Source organism: Juglans regia, chromosome 3 (genome assembly GCF_001411555.2).
Source record: "Juglans regia cultivar Chandler chromosome 3, Walnut 2.0, whole genome shotgun sequence".
Classification (NCBI taxonomy): domain Eukaryota; kingdom Viridiplantae; phylum Streptophyta; class Magnoliopsida; order Fagales; family Juglandaceae; genus Juglans; species Juglans regia.
This window is the reverse complement of record NC_049903.1, coordinates 23,059,935-23,078,301: the sequence shown is the minus strand read 5'-3', so window position 1 is coordinate 23,078,301 and position 18,367 is coordinate 23,059,935. Positions and strand designations below refer to the sequence as shown.

The following is an 18,367-nucleotide window of genomic DNA, read 5'->3' as shown; positions in this document are numbered from 1 at the left end:
TGAGTCAAAACTGAAATTGGGTATGGAGGGAGTTCTCGCACGGCTTGATGAGGATGAAGAGAAATATTTTTCTTTTTCCCTTGCTATAGAGTCACAAAGCTTGAAGGAGATGAGAAGAGCTTGGTTTCTTGAAGATGAGAAGAGAGGAGAATAAGAGAGGGTGGTGGCGTCAGCTTGGTTGCTTGGAGAGGAAGATGGAATTTTGTTTTTTTTGTTTGTTACTTGAGTGGAGACTGACGGGTAAGGGGAAGACTAAGGGATTGAATTGTCTTTTTTCCCTTTTTGGTTGCCTTAGCCGTAGACTTGGAGAAAGGGCAAGGACATTTTGGTCTTTGTTCCCTTCTTCAATCACAAGGAAGCAAATGGATGGTGGAGATCTATCCACCTCAAAGCTACTTTTCACCTACCAATCTAATGGTAGAGAATAATTGGGTCATTTCTTGAATGAGTAAAATTAGAGAGTTTAAGGAAAATATTGTAAGGTCTTAAAATCATACCCTTGATTTATTTAAATAAATCACATTTTAAAAGAAAGCATACTCATTATAAAATAAAATAATTAAAAATAATAAAAATCTTTATCTCAAAATAATAAAAATAGAACAATTAGCACTAGGAAACAATGCAAGGGAGGAACTATCCATGAGAGCATGATCAAGACATGCCAAGGAATGCGCAAGCCCCGATTGCCCATTACACCATGTAAACATACTTCCTTTCGTAGCCATTTCCATCAGACCCCCTTTATGAATCCAATTATTAAACACCTCCATAGCCATACTAGGCTAAGGCCTACCTCGCCTCCTTTCCGAATCACTACGAATAATATTAAAATCACCAACAAACACACAAGGGTATGATCCCAGATTTTGAGAGTTGAGATCATCCCAAAGGTGTTGCCTCTCCGCCATGGTACATTTAGCATAAACCACAGTGAGCAAGAACATCTCGACTCCTTCACCTACTAACATAGAAATAAATTGCATTTCCTTCTGAACCACATGCACCACATAAGTACTATTCCAAAAAATCTAGATTTCTCCCCCATCTTCCTCATTAGAAATGACACTATCAAAATTCAAACATCACTCCAATTTACGAGGTTCCTCTAAATTATGAAAAGGTTCTAAAAGAGCAACGACTTTCGGTTTCAACATACCAATCAGCTTCTTTACTCTACTCCCGGAGGTCCCAATCCCTCGAGTATTCCATTCAAAAATGGAATCAATCATTAAACAGGGTTTGAAAGTCGAGCATGAACCCGAGATGAACTTCGCATTTTAACAAACATATTTTTCTTATATTTCTTCTTACCTTCATTGGCCTCAGACTCTGTATGTGATTACGCCCAATCTAGTACATGGTGTTATAGTATAGTTCATGATATCGATCCACAGGGAGTTGGAAGAAAGACAACAAAACACAAGCTTAAAAGAAAAGATAAAATTATGATATGACAAGAATCTGAAAATTCTACCTAAAGCACGTAATTAAAATGAGATTAGGGCATGGATAAGAAGGCAAGTAAAGCTTTGGGCTTCTATCAACCAGATCCAAAAGTATGACTTTTTCAATTCAAACGATATACATAATTAAAAATTATAGCACCAAATTCCTAATTGGAAGATATGACATTATATTCATCTACTTTCTCAAATTTAATTCTATAATCTATTCCGCCTTTACAAACCACGGTTTTCATATGTAAAAATGAATATCAGATCTAAAAATGACCCTATGTTCATAAACAAAGGAATGAAAAGCTTGTTTAAGTTACAATCATATATTCATAATCCTATAACTCAACAAAATCAAACCATAGCAAGATTTAATATAAATGCCTGAAACTTATAATATCCAACACAAATGGATAATTGAATCCTAGAATCTTAAACAATAAAGCTTAACATATAAATTGAAATAAAGTCAAAGTATTTTCACCAATCAATTTCCACCCTAGGCTTTACCCAAGATTTAGTTCTCCATTGAAGAACTAGATAATAAAAATGGAATTTTTCTATTCTCCAGAACTGTGCCTATTCCTCTCCAAAAAGATTCCAACTTCGTGCTAATGAAATGCTTATATAGGGTAGGAAAGAAACCTTAATGTCTTTCATATTCCCTCGTACAAAATTGCCTAAATTTTAGGACTCATCCTGGAAGCCATGTATATGCTTCTGGAGTTTGAATTTAGAAATCCTTACTCAGACAAATTTGTAATCCTTTAAGATAGCGTTCCAATGCATCAAGAATCGCATCAATCCGATATTTGATCCGAAAGTTATGATCAAAATACTAAAATATGTACGTGTTATCTTCTAGCAAATTTAGGACTGACTATTTCTCTTGATCCGAATTACTCTCAAACCCCATCATTATCCTTATTTGAAGAGTCCTACACATCTTGAAAGTTCTTAGGTTGTTCCAACGTCTTTCCCACTTGAAAGTCCTTTGAGTTTGATTAGGTTTGGACTTGCTCTTTTATAGACTCTGAAATTAAATATAAAAATCTGCTCAGGAGTATTCTAAAGTAAATAGAAACTCAATTCAAGAATACACATTAATTCATATAATTTCTATTCATATTTTAGCATTTTAGTCCAATAATAAGGTATTTGGAGTGCACTTTCGTACACTCATCAGTAAGGCACTCTTTATCCTGCGGGAAAAACTCTGATTGGATATCTGGTTCAGGTTCCAAAACAATATTCTCCAACGCAAGCATCTCCTCAACAGAAACCTCTGCAGGCTCCTCTTCACCAAGCGGTTCGTTCTGCACCACGAGCATATCCCGCACCACAAACGGCTCCACCCCCTCACTTGGCAAAATCATTGGGATTTCAAGAGTCTTCTGTGCCCAACCAACCATTGAGATTTCCCCTTTGTAGCACCCGTAGCATTCTCATCATAAACTGGTAGAGCTTTTTCTAATTCAATTACCATGCCACCCTTTGTTTTGGTAGTAATCATGTTATCACCTTGAGGAGCAACGTCACCCACTGGTACAACAACGTCACCCTCTGTTAACAACAAAACTGAATTGACTTCTTTCTTAGGGAATACCAATGCACCACCCACTCACTCAGATGGAAGAACAACATCAGACGAAGTCAGGACCTCTTCTACCATGACACCCTATATTTCCAATCCAGTCACCTTTGTTTCTTCCACAATGGGATCAGACTTATCCGCAATAACAGATACATGTTGCACCGATTCTGCCCTAGGTTCTGCAATAGCCTTGACTGCCTCTTGATGACCTTTCTTCCTAACCAAACCTACCCTCTTAGATTTTCCAATTCTACATGTCCGTGAATTATGACCCTGCATGTTGCGTGGAGCACAATAAGCAGGAAGTGTCTCATAAACGATTTCTTGTTTGCAACTAGTAGGCAAACCCGGAGCCGCTTTCCAAAAGTGAGTCAAAGGTGCTTTTGCTGCATCCACTTCCAAGCACAAGCGTGCTCCATCCATTCTCGTAGCACATCGAGTCAAATTATCTCGACATATGAACTTCCCAATAGGCGCTATGCGTATTTTCAAAAAGCTTCGCGGTAGAAGTTGGGAAGGAGACCCAGTAGGGAAAGCCATACCGGCACCCTCAATGGTTCTTCATCCTCATTAAATTCTGGAGACCAGCGAAAGGCATGATAAAAATTGCCATTGATTTCACAAACATCCCTCGATAAGGCTTTAGAAAAATCAACTTCATTAGCCATTTGTACTAAAACGTTACTAGGATGCCACATGGAGGAGACCACTAGTATAGCCGAAAGGCCCCAGTGGCTATGAATGAACGCTTGCACAGTGTCCAGTGAAGGGCATTGTTTCAAAAACTTGAGGACCACAGAGTATTTGAAAGGTTTGGCAGAGCATTCAATCTCATATGTGGAAAGCTGGAAGAAGACCTCACCGTCAGCCATCTTCGGGGCTTGGGGTGACAACACCATCTCAGGGATGGGCTGCGGGACAGCAGCCAACAAGTCAGCAAAGGAAGGCCGATGTAACACCCCGTATTTTAATGTATTTTTACTGAAGGAATTATTTTTATGGATTCAAAATTTATTCTCTTATTTTAAAATTATTAGATTTTTAATTGGGTTATTTTTAGGATTTTTAATTTGGTGAAAATTAATTTTTATGTGCTTTCTTAATATTTATTTATTGTTGTGCATTTAAATTACTTTTCATATTTAATTAATTATTGTGGGATTTAATTATTTCAATTTGACTTTACCATTACGTTTAAATTATTTTATTTAACTTGTGGTTTTGAAATCGTTTCCGTTGGATCATTTTTGTAACCCAAGATGAGGATTGGACCTCATTTCTTTCCCTACATTTTCTCTTTCCTCTTTTCTTTTTCTTCCTTTTTTCTTTTTCTTCTTTCTTTTCTTTCTTTTTTCTTTCTTTCCCCAGGCTCTCCAGCGCGACGCCCAGCCCCTCCCTTTCTCTCCGTCCGATCTTCCTTCACCGCCCAGTGCCGCCATGAGCCGGCGGTGGCCGTCACCGCCCAGCCCGTTGGCCTCCCTTGCCGCCGGTGACCTCACCCCACCAACCTCACCTCCATTTGCGCCGCCGTTAACCACCAGTAGCCCTTCAAAGCCGCGGCGTCACTTTCGCTCCAGCGCCGCCATCACACCACCATTGGCCACCATCTCCACACCACTTCATCCTCGACCTCTTGGCAACCCATTGGACCCAACCCCACCTCCGATCCATCACCGGTGAAGCTCCACCATCCACATTTTCGATTTGGGTATTTTGGTCTTCTACCGCCCATTGCGCCGCCACCCACGGCCAACCTTCACCACCACTAGCTTCACCGACCTCCCTAGGCTCTACCCTATCAATTTTGGGTCCTCGTTTGTCTCTGTTGAAAAGTGGGTATCTGTGACCCATAGCCACAGTGTATTTTACACTATCCTACAGTTGTTTTTCCACTTCTGGCAGCTTCGTGATCTTTCGGAAATTGTTATATAGCACTGTAAGTATTTCTCCAAAGAATTCTTGTGAATTTAATGTATTTTTACACTAACACACTTCACTGTATTTGAACTGTTGATTGGTTTTGCCGGACTGAGTCCGAGGAGTGCGGGGGTCGGATGGATTGGTGATTGGAGTTGTTTGTGTGATTGATTAGGTTGGTAATTGTTGGTTTGGATATAGTGTGGTTCATGTACATTGCATTTTGCACGCATGATCATGTTTGTAAGGGAAACTGGGTTTTCGTGTATTGCATTCATGTTCATGTGTTTATGAAAACTGGGTTTTCATGTGAGAATGGAATTTGGGTGCGTGCGTATCACGAACCCAAGCCGAGATGGGGCATTATCTCGGTGGAGCTCCTCTGGTTACTCGGGAGCGGAATATACTGAGTAACGTCCCCTGGATTGTCGCCGGACGACAATGGGATCGGATGAGAGATTCGTGCCGACTCCGTGGTCCTTCTGCTGGCGGGGACTAGAGGATGTCTGGCCATGTACGCGCTGGGCGCGGAACTGGGCATCGCTCGTTGCGTAGTGGGTGCTCGGCCATGAACGCCCTGGGCACGGAACCGGGCATCGCTACAAAGCCAGGACGTGCGGATGGTCCCTAGGGGACGCCATGGTGCATAGGGTAATAACGGATTAATTGGCTATTTTCTGGAAAAATAGTGTGAGTTGGATTTTGTGTAAATCATTTTCTGAGAAAATGTTTTACGGATTATTTTTGGGCAAAATGGGATTTTGGCGTGTGTTGGAAAATTATCATTTTCGGGGAAAATGATGTTTTGAGGAAAATGCATATTTCATCATATGCATGCATGTTGGTTGCATTAAATGCATTTTATTCCTGAGAATTATTTGGGTTATACTTACCTGCGGTACCATTCTGTGATAACGCAGATTTTGATGCAGATGAGGAGGAGGAGGGCGAGCCTAAGGAGACGGCTCCGCCCGAAGAGTGATCTGGGATCACTGGCTTAGTTATCTTATTTTATTGTATTAAACTTTATTTTGGGATGACTGTATAACTTTTTAAACCCTTTTACTGATATTTAGATTGTATTTAAATTCTGGTACTTAGTAGACTTAATTATCCGCTGCGTTGTTATTGTACACTGTCGTATGTACACACACTTGGCACTTTCGTTGGGATGCGTGACCGTGTTGTCATTATCCCGGCGTCTCGATTCCCGTGTTTCCTTACATGGGGGTCGGGGGCGCCACAGCCTACCTGTGCCACCATTAGGAGTTGCCATGCAGCCTCTTAAGGAGACCAAAACCTTGCTGCAAAAAATGGAAACCCTATTCACCCGTAGAGAGAAAAAGGGTAAATTCACATAGAGATATGGAGTTATATTCTTATTGAATATTTGGAGTTAAATTCACATATAGATATGGAGTTATTAGTTGGAGATATTTTTGATATTGTTCGAGAGAAAATATTGAATAGTTAAGGGATTTTTATCATCAACTTGGGATAATTGAGATTCTATAACAAGGAAGAATAATAAACTGTGTGAGATTTGCTAGGTGAAGTCAAACTCTCTAGATCTATTCTTATTCTTTTAAAATCTTAATTTTAATGTTCTTTTCTTCAGTTTAGTAAACCATTATTCAAATTTTAGTTTTCCAAATAGTAATTAATTTAGTCAATTTCAATACTCAATAGCATAATTATTCCCTATGGGTTTGATATCTGTTTTCTTTAAAACACTTTACTACTTGTCATGATTCTGTGCATTTATAGATATATTTTTATGCAAATAAGTTTTTGGCGACGTTGCCAGGGAAAAAGGAAGAAAAACTAAAGAAGAGAATCATAGAAGGTAAGAGATGCTCCCCTAATTCTTGTTCTTCCAATTGAATAATTTCCTAGAAGGTGCAGTTGTGTACCCCTTGGAGATCTCCCTGGCCTCTTCATTCCTTAAATTTGATTGAAATGCTTTGAGTTCAAGCTTGGGTGGTTTCTCAAGTGGTAGCTTTGGAAATTCAGCTCCATAAGTCTCGTTGGCCATGACCACGTCTCGGTCGCTTATTTGAAAACATGAATGTACCTTGGAAGGAAATTCCATAGATTTAAATATGTCAAAAGTAACCTCCTCCTTCCAGACCCTTAAAATGAGTTTCTCTTTGTTGGACATCAATTAAAGTTCTCCTCGTAGCAAGAAAAGGTCGCCCCAAAATTAAAGGTATCCCCAAAATTAAAGGTATATCCTCATCCTCCTCCATAAGCACAATAAAATCAGTTGAAAAAATAAACTTGTCCACCTTTACCAAAACGTCTTCAATGAGTCCTCTTCGGTGCTTGATAGACCTGTCTGCCAATTGTAAAGCGGCCGTGGTAGGCTTTGCTTCTGTAAGACCTAACTTCCTGAAAACCGAAAGAGGCATAAGATTAATACTTGCTCCTAAATCACATAAATCTTTATCAAAATAAGAACTTCCTATAGTGCAAGGAATTGTAAAACTCCCTGGATCTTTCAATTTAGGAGCAACTTCTTTTGAAAAATTGAACTTCTCTCTTCGGTTAACATTATCATCTCAAACTCTTCCAACTTCCGCTTTTTTGATAAAATATCCTTAAAAATCATAACATATTTAGGCATTTGCTCTAAAGCTTCAATAAGAGAAATATTAATATGCAATTGCTTAAAAATACTACGAAATTTTGAGAATTAATTATCAATCTTATTCTTTTCAAGTCTTTGAGGAAAAGAAACTAGTGGATCATAAATTGAACGAGAATTAGATTCAAATGTAACCACCTTGGAATTTGTGGGTTTTGAAACTTCTTTATTCTCCTTAGAATTTCCAGCTTGTTGGTCGGCCACTTCCAATTCCTCCATCTTTGACTTGGACTCCACATGATTTCCAGCCTTATCTTGCTTGGTACTTGTTGTTTGTGGCTGCTCAATTGTCCTCCCACTTCTCAATGCTATTGCTTTGACATGTTCCTTAGGATTGGTAACGGTATTGCTCGGCAAAGTTCCTGCTGTCCTCTCTATAAGAATGTTTGAAAGCTGACCAATGTAAGCCTCAAGGTTACGAATCAAAGTTGAATTGTTTTGGATTGCCAAATCTGTCTTTGCATGTATTGCATGAACATTTCCTCAAGTGTCGGTTTCTTTTCTTGCTGTGGAAAATTTTGAGGTGGTCTAACTACCCATTGATTGTTGCTCCATGATAAATTGGGGTGATTTCTCCATTCGGGATTGAACGTGTTTGAATAAGGATTGCTTTTACGTTGAAAATTGGATACGTAATTAGCTTGTTCGGAATTTTGTTGAGCAAAAGGATTCCCCACTTGGCAATCAATACTTGAGTGATTTCCTACACAATAATCACACACAACATTAGTTTGAATAGTATTAACATTCATCTTACCAAGTTGTTTATATAATGTTGCCATTTGTGCTACCAATGTTGTAACTCCCGGACCCAAAATTTGTATAGTTGGACTATAGATTTTATTTATTTATTTATTTATTTATTTGAGCTTGATGTTTTACGTTTTTATATTACGGACTTGAGTAGTGATTTTCTTTTTATTTGGAGATCTTGGCCGTTTATTTTAACCTTGGAAAAACTTTCGGTTTATGAACAGTTCCTCACCCGCACGACTCTTTTCCATCCGCATGCATGTTACTCCCTTTTCTCTAGGGTTTCTCCATCGCCAATAAATACATATATATATATATATATATATATATACGCACCTGCATGTTAGTTTACAAAGCCTTTAGCTGTCGCAAAAACTCCCACGGCAGTCTCCACCCACTGACGCACAGAACCTCCATCCACAACCATCGTCCGTTTCGATCACGTCCCTCCATCCCTCATCCTCCAGCGTTGCACGTTACGTGAAGCCCAGCAGCCGCATCTCTTTGTGTCAACCATGGGACTACCGTGGAACTGGCACCATCAATCTCCTTGTCCAGACCTACATGAGTCCTCTGTCCGTTTGCCATACGACGTGAGCACCACCTTGTAGAAACTGTAAGCCGCAACCTACACCACGTACCGAGAGTCACTTCACAAAGGATACTCAGCCGCCCCCACCGTGCGCTTATGCAGTGCACCACCCACGACCAGCAGAGGAAGATCATCACCACAGGTTGAACCACGTGAGACGCCGAGCCCAAGTTTCGCACAACGAGAGACTCACCCACGCACGTCGAAATCCACCATTAGCCATCTCGCAAAAACCTCTGTTCCTCACTCCCGAAACAGAGGATCTGTTCCACCTACCTTAAGCCACTATGACAACTGCCCACCGAGAGCTCCTTCATGTTGCGGCCCCAGAAAACGCCGGCGAGATTTTTCGTCACCCCAGGTCCGCCTCATACCACCTTCGCCGCACAGTAATCTCCCTCTTTGTTTTCTATCTCACGCTCGGTCTGCTCATCCCGTAACCTCTCTCTCTCTGTTTCCCTCACTGTATTGCTCTCTCTCTCTCTCTCAGTGCCCCACCATCGTGATCTGCCACTGCCCCCAGCTGTGCAGCCGTAGACTTCCACCCAAGCCACCGCTGCACATAGTTTCGGTATGCATGGCCCCTATCACGTAAAGTTTGATCCTAGGTTATTTTCTCAAAGAGTTATGAGTTTTCTTTCCCAAAATTCCCTTGATTGGGTATGTACCGATTATGTTTTTATCATCTGCTATGCGTGGGTTTTTATTTGCAGTATAAGAATTCATATTTACAGATAGAAGTTAATTTACTAAATATATGAGCTTAAAATATGATTAAGTTAATTACCAAAATGAATCTCAGTTGTATTTGTTTAATTTTTAAGATATTTTGGTATAAATATATTAGCTAGTATTAAATCTTATAATTTGATTTCATTAGCAAATAAGTTAGATTTTGTGTTTTAGTCGGACTAATTATTTGGGCATAGATGAATTGAGAAATGTGACGATATTTGAGAATTATGAGGATTTTAGGTTTTGAGGAATTAAATAAGTTATTTTTAGAAGTTTAGGATTAAATATCGAAATAAGTGGTTGATTGGAAATTTACGGGAACTACTTGATTATTTTATAGGTGACGATTGTTAATTATTCTCGACATTTTGAGAAAAATTCTAAAAAGTTAAGAAGTCCAGGTAAGCAGGGTTCATACTAGACTTTGCATTAAAATAAAATGAGCTGAGGTTATTTTTGGAAAATATACATATTTGATTTTGAAAAGAAATTTGAACTACCTCAGTTATTTGTTCTACATTACTCATGAGATTCTGTTTTAAGAAAAAAGTATTTTCTATCATGACTGGTGTAAACATGAGCTTATCTTTTATATTCTGTTTCTGAACTTTGAAAAAGAGAGTGAATATGAAATTTGTGCATAAATTATGCTGTGATATGATTTTGTTCTGTTCTGAAGATTTTGTTCAGTACTCTGTTTGGATAATACGTGATTTCTGAAAACCTTTCGCATGACTCTCTGATTCTGAATTTGATTATATTTCCACTCTGTTCAGTTATGGCCCTGCCACGGGTGATAATAGTGGCATATGACCCAACCACGGGTTACAATAGTGGATACGGCCCAACCATGGGTAATAATAGTGGATACGGCCCTACCACGGGTTATAATAGTGGTCTCTGTTTTGAGTGCACACCTTGGTGATAGAGTGATTTATGTTCTGCTTGGCTATCCACAGGTGCACAAGCCTACCACGGGGGTTATACATGGCCTCTGTTCTGATGATGATGATCATCATTTCTGCTATGCCAAAGAATATTTTTGAATGAAATTATTTCTAAATCTTCGCTCTGATATTTTGATCATATGTTTTGCTTCCGTCCTTTGAAAATGAAAATATTTTGTTTTGTATTCTAATCTCGGTAAATGCTCATGTTTACACACTAGTATATGTCATTTGCTTACTGAGTTGTTGATAACTCAGCCCTTATCTCCATATATTTTTCAGATGATTTTGAATAGTCCAGCTAAGGATCAGGATTATGGAGCATCAGTGAGATGATTATTTAAGCATGGTGATTACTCATAGAAGATTTCTGAAAAGTGTCATATTTTATTAAGAGATTTTGTAGTATTCTAATGATTTTATATTTTGGAGTCTATAAATATATTGATGAACTGTGAGTTTTTAAATATTAAGGGCTAACTCTCCAGACCTCTGGGAATGGGGCATTACAAATATGGTAGTAGAACTAAGTTCAAAAACTCCAGCCGTCTTTCTTGGCATTGCTCTCTCCGAAGGCCATTGATAGTTGTTGCATGCCAATTGCTCCAAAAGTTCATAAGCTGCTTCATGAGTTATAGTCATTAAAGCTTTTCCAGCTGCTGCATCAACCATGGACCTGTTTGTAGCTCCAAAACCATTGTAGAATGTTTGGACTTGAAGCCATGCCGGAAGGTCATGATGAGGATACTTTCGCAATAAATCTTTGTACCTCTCACGTACTTCATACAAATATTCATTCTCAAATTGAGGGAATGTGGTAATATCATTTCTTAGCTTTGTTGTCTTGGCCAAAGGAATTGCCAAAACATTTGGTGCTAACTCCTCCCAGGTAGTAATGACACCAGGTGGTTGAGAATTTAGCCAGGCTTTCGCTTTTCGTTTGAGTGAAAAAGGGAAAAGTCTCAAACGAATAACATCATTCGTCATTCCATTGTGCTTGAAGGTGTCGCAAAGCACTAGAAAATTTGCGATATGAATATTAGGATCCTCCTATGACAGCCCCACAAACTAAATAGTTTGCTGTATCATTTGAATTATAGCCAGCTTAATCTCAAAATTATTAGCTTGTATAGCCAGCCTCCTTATGCTAGATGTAGCCCCATTAATCAAGGGCATATCAGAGTCCCTCAAAGCCCTATTCTCTTGATCGGCCATGGTGAATGCAGATGCGGTAGCCTCTTGCTTCTTCTTTTTATTGATCCTACACAAAGTTCTTTCAATCTCGGAATCGAAAAGTGTAGGCTCTAATGGTTTAGATTGGGACATACACTTCTAAATCCTGAAATAGAAATAGAAGAAAAGTAAAACTGAGGTCTATTTAAACAACTTTTAAAAGTAAAATAAAATAAAATCCAAATTAGTAACAATCTAGCTAGTAGCAATACCAATAACAAATAATCAATCCCCAGCAATGGCGCCAAAAGCTAGTTGTGCTGAAAATATCTGCAAGTGCACAGAATCATAACAAGTAGTAAAGTATTTTAAAGAAAATGGATATCGAACCCATAGAGATTAATTCTACTATTGAATATTGCAATTTACTAAATTAATTACTATTTGGAAAACCAAAATATAAAGAATAGATTATCTAAATTAAATTGAAGAAAAGTGCATTAAAATTAAAATTTTAAAGATAATAAGAATAGATCTAGAGCGTTTGATTTCACCTAGCGAATCCCATACAATTTATTCTTCTTTGTTATAGAATTGCAATTATCCTAAGTTGATGATAAAAATCCCTTAACTATTCAATATTTTCTCTTGAATAATACTAAAAATATCTCCAATTAATAACTCTTAAGTTTAAATAATTGAAGACACATTAAGTTCTTTAGATTGTTCTTGAAAATCACACTAATCTCGGTAAAGTATCTCTACTTTCACTCAACTAATGGTGCTTTATCCTAGAGCTCCAATCACAAATCACCTCTCGGTCTCATTGCGATTCAATAGATTGAACAATAATTATGTAGAAAATTGCAAGCATTAAGAATAATGAATAAACACTCAATCATGGTGTGGTGCCCGCAGCCTACGCTTGGGATTGGACGGTAACTGAGATGGCAGGACATGTAACATAAGGCTACACACCCCTCGTACATGACAGATAATATGCTATGCACCTAAGTACACTAGCTGGATACAATAGCATAGCAGCAGAAAGTTAATAAAAGTCGAATAAACTAAGCAACACAATAAGCAATTGCAAAGCACATGGCACCATACTAATAATATAACCCCAAACATTGTCCAAACGTAAACCTGAGCCAAAAAGGCATAATATCCCAAAAGCATAAAGCATAGTTTAAAATTCCCAAAACACGGGATTTTCTCAAAAACAACATAAATCCACAAAAGTTGACCATAAGTACTTTTGCCTTTTTTTTTTCTTTCAAAATACTTAAACTCCTGTACTCTTCATAACCATCATCCCATCGGAAGATAGACATTGAAAGACCCCATGGGATTGTTGAGGCTAGGTCGGTAACAGACCTAATTCCTTTGCTATTGCCTTTGCGTTAGCCGAGGCCTTAGAGGTTCACTCTAAATGTGTAGACAACTGGTCCATATTCCACCAAAACTTCAAATTCATAGAGGGTTGATAGATTGTAGCAACAATCTTGATCTCGCTAATACTATGTAAGATCTCTCAAAGAAGCTCAGCCGTATGAATTAATGCTTCAATAGTGTAGTCTTCACGAGCCTGAACAGTGTACTCATCCTCTATTAGGGAACCATCTGAGTTCATGTTTCCTGGGTATCTGTCACAACTTCTACCATTCGGTTGGGGAATGGTAGTGGAAACTACTACAATGAGATTTCAAGAAATCTCAGCAAGTAATCACGCAACATACCACACTTAACACAAACATACAAAAGGTATATCATGTAATACGTGCATGGACATGTACTTCACTTATGTCTTTGACTAGAAATTGACTTATGCATTTGATCATTTTCAAAAGACTTATAACAGAGACTTAAGCTTTTCATAAAAACTTCATAACTTTTTCTTATTCACGTGAACTTATTCAGAACTTGTCTTATCAGAACATATCACAAGATTTGCATCGAGTGATCCATATCATATCATGAGATTTTCATCAAGTGATCCTTGTCTTATGAACTCTTAGTCTTGTTCATAGGGTGGACACAACATGGCTCCCCTCCTTGCACCGCGTGTTCCTGCTAGTTGCCACACCATCAACTGTCCGTACACCGTGATGAATAGTCATAAACAGAAAGTCATATTAACTTGACCTTACTTCGTTGGGTTACATGCCTTATGCGCCCCACTAGCATTAGGCGCTTCCTTGCTCTGTCATCCTTTGAAAAGAACCCACTCGAGGCTCGTCAATTGTACTTTGTCGACCCAGGGATTACCACTCCATTCTTAAGCACTCCAGAGTGGAGAGAGGAGTTCCACTAGCACTTGGGGTCGTGATAAAATTTTTTCTTTGAAAACATTTTTCTGAAAACATCTTTGAAAACACCTCTTTGAAAACACTTCTATGAAAACACATTTTCCCCAAATGCACGTGACATGAGACTTAAACATGCTTACTCATACTTGACATATGACATGTGAAATGTCATGCACAAAATAACCAAGCATAACATGTTTGTTTCACAGCATGATAACATAAACCATATGGGATACCATAATACACACATTGAACCATGAGAACTTGGTTAGGCCAAAACTTATAGGCACAAAAACATGAAGATACATCTCATAAACATGTTCCAATCCTCAAACATATATCATAGAAATAAAAAAATAGTAATTTAAGAAATGAAATCGTAGATTTTTGGCTAAGTCTAAAACTTCCAAAGCATGTTCGAACTGAAACTCATAAACATCTTTCATGGCAATTTCATCACAAATCTGAAACATATAATTCCTTCCTTAGAGTTACTCAAAATCATATTAACATATTCAAACAAACAACCAAGAGATAACAAACAAAAAAATCAAAAACAATGGAAGGATTCTTACACAATCATATACGACTATTAACCAAGAGTAAGTTAAGTGTATACTTGGTAATGCCAAAATCCCTTCTCTTGCAAGGATCCTTCTTGTTTGGTTGGAAAGAAAATACAAGAAAATGAGGAAACTTTCAAATGAACTAGGGAGAATTGTGTGGAGAGAATGAGAACTCATGCAAATCTGAAAAATGGCAAGGGAAATGTAACGCCCGTCCTTGTGGTGGGACTTTTTGTAAAATATTTTTATTAAAAAAGGACGACGGGAATTACCGTCCTGTTTAAAACTTTTCACTTGCATCCCCAGGGTGCGAGACTCCACGTTTATAAATAAAATATGCTTTGATAATAGAAGAGGGTTACAGTGGAAAACATAAATCTTATGATAAAAAGGCCTTTCGTACGTTTAAAACTCGTGCCTAGACTTCCGTGCTCTTCCCCATGGGCTGTGTCCATCCCGATCGTGCAGTTCCTGTGGGGGAGGGACATGCATAAAAACTAAAATGAGTCGAAGACTCGTAAGCATTACTTCATACGGTTAAAATATAACAACATAGGTTTTCATTCATGCATTCATCATTCGTACATACTATTACGTGCGTGCCTACGTATCTTGTGTGCGTTCGTTTGAAAATGTCACTGGACTGGGCTTCTCTTTTAAAAGGCTTTCCATTATTTAAAACGTGTCCCCCGTCAGTGCCTTCATTTCTTCAAGAGCCGCTGTACGGGGTTTTACCTTAAAAAGGCTTTCTCGTCGTAAAACGTTTCCCCCGTCAGTGCCTTCATTTCTTAAAGAGCCCGTGCTCTTGTGCATACATGTGCACTCGTGCGTTCGTGTGTGCGTGCGTACATCCATTCTTTCTTATCGCTTTCATAGGCCAGTACACACAATTACGCTCCGTGTGTTTGGGGTTAGCGGTCTTCCTTTGGACCCAGATTCTGCCCGTGGCCACGGGTTGGGAACCCCTTTTCATAGGGGGCAGCACTGGGTGCACTTCCAGCACTACTTACCCAGCATTGCAATCTGCCCATTCATCGGTACCCTTTCATTCATGTCATGTGGCCGTTACGTGTCTTCATACATTCATGCTTTCATTTCTTTCTTTCTTTCTTTTCATTCATTCGTTCACGTCAGCTCGAAAGAGCTGAAGCTTTCATTCAGTTCGTTCTTTCATTTAACAGTCCTTTCTTTTTATGAGAAAACATTTCTTTTCATGAGAAAATATCGTTTGGGGCGTAAGCCCGAAAATAGTCTTTCCGTTTCCTTTTTCAATTTCATTTCAGCTCTATCTTCTCTTTAACAGTTCGTTCGTGGAAAACTTCATTTATGAACATACATGGGCTTAACCGTCAGCTTCCGTGGCATCCTATAAGCGTCACCTTGAACATCGTCAATCATGGCATCCACGAGCGTCACCTCGTGGCGCACATGAGAGCGTCGGTTCGTAGGATTCACAAAAGCATCCGCTCTTATGCCTTTCATTCATCTTCATCAGTTTATGGATTTTTCGTAGAAAATACATACAATAGATACAGTGTATAGTCATCCATTCACATGCGTACAATTAATACTTTAGGTGTGTAAAAAGGGGCTGCCAAGGAGGGGCCGTACATACTTATACTTTTGAACATTTAACATTTTCTTTCTTAAAACGTCTTTAGTCTTTTCGTGAGCATTTTAAAGGAGAAGCGTTTCTTGTATCTTTGATAACTCTAGAAAAGTATGAACGTAACACTTACCTGGACTCCATGCTACTTGCATGTCATTCAGTCCATTCACGTGCTTGTCAGATGGCAACCTACATGCATACACATAACCTTAGCATCTTTCTCTATCTAAGGCATAAGTAACTTAAACTATAAATAGAACTACGCTATACTTAGAACACTCTCCTTCTATCCCGTGCACTTACGTGCCCTTCACTATGTTAAACCCTTCGAGGACCACTTACGGTCAGCATAACTTCCAACTCAAAGTCTTGTCTCGAGTGCTTATCCACTAAAGTGAACCCCTTATTCACCTTAGGATTAAGACACTAGGACATTCGTCTTACTCTTCTTAGAACCACATTCGACGCATGATTCCGACCGATGGAATCACACATCTCAATCCTAACGATGCATCCGTCACTACCTTCATGCATCTTGGCCCACACTAAATCCTCATTCCCATCCATACAAGACACATGGCTCTAAGCCAACTCTGAGGCTTAAGCACCGTGCAACTATGCTCATGATAGATTACCCATTACATATGGTGAATCCGTCCGGCACGTGTCTCTTACCATGTTACACAGGTACCTTACCCCTTTATCACCTAAGATCAACGTATATAACATGTTGATCGCCTGCTCGTAGGGACAATGGCCATACTCCGATACCAATCTTCTCTTAACCTGGCTAGCATGACTATTCACGCTACCCGTCCCTTTTGACAGTTCATCCCAACACTTAACACGACAAGACTCCATTCATAACTACGTTTCATGTCACGTTATATAGCCCGAGATTGCTCCAGAGCTACACTGTGACCTTGTCGTGTTACCTAACATTCCACTACATCAACTCCTGACTCATCACGAGTATGGTTCCTCACATACTCCCGTCACATCGTGACATCTCATCACGTTCCCGTTACGCCATTCCTACACTTTAACACTTCATCCATCATAAGCATGACTTCCAATAACCATGTCACTTCGTGACGTTGCCCAGTCATGCTTCCGCTGCGTACTCTTACACTTATTCCACTACTTCACCCATCACAAGCACGACTGTCAGTAGTCATGTCACTTCGTGACATTCCTCAGTCATGCTTCCGCTGCGCACTCTTATACTTGCTCTGATACTTGCTCTGATACTTCACACATACTTTTAGCCATAAGTCCATCGCAGTGACACTTGTCACCTCAGACTACAGGCTATGCCATAACTACTTTGGGACACTATTCCACAGTTCCCGACACTATCCATCACGTTCCACGCCCATCAATTACATAATCATCCTTATCTCTACGACACGCCACACGGAGTGTCGCTGCTACATGGAGTACACTCCATGTATACTCCCTTCATACACACCACATCACTACTATGGCATACCTGCCATATGGTACGTCACTCCATCACATGGAGTATGTTCCACTCGTACTCCCTGTACATACGCTCCATCACCACTATTGCATACACGCCATATGGTACATCACTATCTCACATGGAGTACACTCCTCGTACACTCCTCGTATACTCCCTTCATACACACTACGACACATTACCACTATGGCATACACGCCATATGGTGTATCTCACCATCTCATGGAGTACATTCCACATGTACTCCCCACATATACAACACGCCACATCACTACTATGGCATATTCGCCATACGGTGCGTCACTATATCACATGGAGTACATTTCATTTGTACTCCCTACATATACAACATGCCACATGCACACAGAGTACACTCAGTGTGCATTGTATCCATTCCACATACATCGTGCCACCATTACAGGACGTATTCCCCGATCACACTACATGGCACAGTCCACAACACTTCCCATCTACACCCAACACATCACAGTACACTACACGGCACAATGCACCTCCATACAACACAGATAAGCCCAACACTTCACTACACAGAATGCCCAATACTTCATCACAATGCCACAA

General features: G+C 39.3%; 1 non-coding gene across 1 annotated transcript; it reads left to right on the top strand.

Moving 5' to 3' along the window:
- Nucleotides 1–11,372: 11,372 nt before the first annotated feature.
- Nucleotides 11,373–11,479, top strand: LOC118348102. The gene has a single exon (XR_004801248.1). It is a non-coding gene; the product is annotated as a small nucleolar RNA R71 (small nucleolar RNA).
- Nucleotides 11,480–18,367: the final 6,888 nt, after the last annotated feature.